This window comes from Gymnodraco acuticeps, unplaced genomic scaffold (genome assembly GCF_902827175.1).
Source record: "Gymnodraco acuticeps unplaced genomic scaffold, fGymAcu1.1, whole genome shotgun sequence".
Lineage (NCBI taxonomy): Eukaryota > Metazoa > Chordata > Actinopteri > Perciformes > Bathydraconidae > Gymnodraco > Gymnodraco acuticeps.
In genome coordinates, this window is record NW_022991154.1 from 5,728,518 (window position 1) to 5,732,836 (window position 4,319).

The following is a 4,319-nucleotide window of genomic DNA, read 5'->3' on the forward strand; positions in this document are numbered from 1 at the left end:
GCTTAATTCTCTCAAAAAGTACTGAAAGATACACTTGTTTGTTTAAAAGCTGACACTACCATGAAAGCACTCTGTTTATTAGATTTCGTTAGCATTCGACTCTTAATGGCAGTTTGTGATTTTGAGGCTATTTCAGTAAAACAAGGCTTTTTAACATTTGACAGATTTGCTTAATTCTCTCAAAAAGTTACTGAAAGATACACTTTTGTATAAAAAAGCTGACCACTACCATGAAAGTACTCTGTTTGAGTAGATTTCGTTAGGATCTGACTCTTAATGGCAGTTTGTGATTTTGAGGCTATTTCAGTAAAACAAGGCTGTTTTAACATTTGACAGATTATGCTTAAATTCTCTCAAAAAGATATGAAAGATACACTTTATGTTATAAAAGCTGAAAAGTAGATAATGAAGCACTGTTTTATAGATTTCGTAAGCATCTGACTCTAATGGCAGTTTGTGATTTTGAGGCTATTTCAGTCAAACAAGGCTGTTTTGAACATTTGACAGATTTATGCTTAAATTCTCTGAGAAAGTTACTGAAAGATACACTTTTGTGTTTAAAAAGCTGAAAAGTAGATAATGAAGTACTTTGTATTAGTAGATTTCGTCAAGCATCTGACTCTTAATGGTTCTCTCTAAATTTGATTCAGGGGTTTGTTTTAAATGATTTGTGCTTTGTGTGTACAGACACACAGAAAACACTGAAAAACCAAAAAGAAGGACTGTAATACACATGTATCAGACACGCTCCCCTTGCTATAATGAAGACAACAGTTTTTAAATGTAAAAAAAACCCTTTTTTTATTTTTTCACACACAAAAATCAAATAGTTATACTGATTGTAACATCCCCAGGACTGTCTCCAGCTTAGAATTCCCCATATTACTGGAAATATCGTGATGGAGTTTTTTCACTTCAGTCAGAATATTCATGTGTATGCTGCTTTCGACACAAATATGCATTACATCTACAAACAGAGCATACAATGAGAGCACATGATACACTTTTGATATTTGTTTCATTTCTGAGATAATGTTACAGAATGTTTCGGAAAATGAAGATTCCAGGACCACTTTAAATGTTTCGTTTACAATCGTTTCCCAATACCCGGAATAGTACTGCCAGAACGAACGATATCCAAAATGTCTTCCAGTTTACAAACTTCAGCCATTCTTTTTACACAGGGGTCACTACTCGTTCTGTTTTCAATCGTCCTCATCACCACACTTATTAAAAGGGTATTGACTACATTCTGATCAATATATACAGAGCGTTTTGCATAGTAGTTTCCCATGTTTATTTTACTTTAAAGAAAAAAAAGTCAATGTATCGAACAAGTCCCTGGCTTCAGTCAACTGCTGGTTATTAGGCTTCTTCTTCTCCATCCAACTCGGCATGGATCTTTTCAAGTCTCTCCTTGAGGCGTCTGACATTTTGAGATTGTGAAGAAAAGCCTCCGAAGCGCCTTGGATCCTCCAATCATCCGTGAAAATGTCTTTATCAATAAGAGTCTGGTGGATCTCAGTAATGAAGTCGGTGAGCCAGAGTCTTTTCATTAACGCGTTGTAATTGTTTCTGAAGTAAAAATCGGACATGTCATTCAGAAAATCGTGTTGCCTCTGGCCGGGGTGACTGACTCGGCACCCGTTGCATATTTCTTCTCTGTACCGATGTATCACCCTCTCCACAATATCAACCAACACCGATTTCACTGTGTCCATAAACAGAGACGTTTTGGCCCAGGGAGCAAAATCAGCAGCAGTAGTATTGCAAGATTCGGGTGTCCAAAATGGTGGTGATGATGGTAGTCCAGGAGTCTGTTCCTGGCTGCAACTCGCAGGGGGAAGTCTTGGTTTTTCTCAGCTCCATGGCTAGTTTACAACGGTCGTCTTAGTGGGGTCCTTCGTTTTAGATGATTTGCTGAGTGGAGGGTGGGGCTTATTGCGTTGAATGGGGGGAGTCATTTATAGAATTGAGAGTTTAAAAAAAAAAAAGTTCTTTAAGCGTTGTAGCTTTTTCATCTATCATCTCCAACCAAGCAGCAATAGGTCAACATTTAAGAATAAGTAATAGTTTGTCAAGATTTTACGGAAAAAGTCAAAAAAAAGTATAGTTTGTCAGAAATATGGAAAAGTCATTGTGTACAAATAGTATGTTGAAAATCAAAAGAAAGAAAACTCAATTCATTACAAATTAACGAATATTTTACCCTGTTCTAAAGTTTTGCACCCCTTAAAGAAAAACCCATTCCTTACCAAGTACTTCATATTATACCCTTTTGTTAAGTGTTGCGTACATCAAGGTGTATCTTAAAGTATCTTGGTAGCAGAAAATAACTCAAATATGTAAGGTTATCAGAAAAGAAAAAACCTTGTTTAACTGAACAAGTGTTGCATACGCCAAAGTGTGTCTAAAAGTATCTTAGTAACACAAGAAAAGAGAAAAAAGCATTGATGTTAACAAAAACTGGATTGTTCCACTGAAATAACAAAAAGTGCGCTTAAAAAGAAAAAATGTATTCAGATAAAGTATTTTGTTAGACTATTAAGTCCAAGATGGTTACATTTACCCCCTAAACCATTTGTATTATATTTTTGTTTTCCTAATAAAGACAGAGTCACCTGAATTAATTTAGTCTCCAGACCTTTTATTTTTATTTTTACATTTTGTAACAATCTTTAAACATTTGTAGAGAACAAACACTGTGGTTAAAATGAGTGTCTTTATGACGTCTCTCACACAGTTGGTATTTTTCACAAAATTCCTTTTTAAACACATCATCTTGATACAGAGATAACACATTTTCGTAAGACAACCCCGACGCTCTTTTACATAGGTAGAAAACACAATGCTTTTCTTTGAGGGGTCCTTAGTTTTAAATCTGGTGAGGAGGGTGTGACTTGTTATGTTGATTGGGAGGCGGAGTCCTCTGCAAAAGTGAGAGTCTTTTCACCAGTATAATGTTGATCGATGTCTGACTCTGTTTAAAAAGTTCTTTAAGCTTTGTAGCTTTTCCATCAATCATTTTCAGCCAAGCAGTCAGAGGCACCCGCAAGGATGTCTGAAAAACCCTGCATGTAGAGTTGAAATACTCCAAAACAAAACATCAGAGGGGTACTTCCCCAGCGTCACCATACGGCTTGCGCGTTAATACCATCGCCCCGATGGTCCGCTTTTAGTTTCCCAGACGGTGCTTGTCAGGACTCTTCTCACTTCTGGCGGCGGGGGGGAAATATCTCCTTCTTCTTCCTCCACCTTGAGGGGCAGCGGTGCAAACTCTTCTTGGTCTTGCATGCTGTCTGCGTTTCTTTGCTTTTCTTTGCAAATATCTTGTACACCGCTGGTTCCACGCCTGTTCTTGATGCACTACTTCTTCCGATACAGTGGTTGCGTGGAGATCTCTGGAGGACACCAGAGTTAACACAGCCCAATCTGTTGAGGTCAGTGTCGCTTTAACACTACGGGGTCCATACGTTTCTCCATTCTTCAGATTGTAGAAATGCAGTTCATTCGCCATATAGTTGAATACATAACCCCAAACATCGCCATTTTTCAGAGTCCATTCTTCATGAAGTTCTTCGGCTGGAGGCGTCTGAACCCGGCCCAGATACTGCATTCGTTTCTTGATTGGCGCTCCGGACGGATGGCGGTAAGTTGTTACAAGCGTCTCACTGATTAAACCCATATCGAGGCGTCTCTTGGCCATTTTTCTTTTTTGAAAGGTGACTTGATGAGTGGAAATGACTGGCTTGTTATTTAGTTTGAGCGTATTTCTTTTTTCATCTATTTCCATCCCCTTACTTTTAAATGATCTGGTGAGGAGGGCGGGACTTGTTTTTTGAGGGGGAGGCGGAGTCATGCTGAGTGGGATGATGACGATGAGGAGGAGGAGGAAGAGCTAGGATTGGGAGGATTAAGACGCATTTCTAAGATTCCTAGTTCAAGAGATTTAAGAATGATTGACAGCATACCCTTTGACAGATCACCCATTAAAAGAAAGAAAAAGACCCCTCCCAAAGTCCCAATAAGGACGAGTTCGATTCCTTCGGACAAAATATTTAGATTGAGCGTATTTCCTCACAGAGCCCCTCCTCCAACACGCATGAAACACGCGCACATGACCAAAAGAAGGCACGAGATAAGTTTGTGCACAGGCTGTAGGCGTCTGAACCCCTCACTGATGCTGCATTCGTTTCTTGACTGGTGCTCTGGACGGATGGCGGCAAGTTGGCACAGGCTGATTAAAAACGCCATTTTTTTTTTAAAAAGGTGACTTGGTAAGTGGAAATGACTGTCTTTTTATTTAGTTTGCGCATATT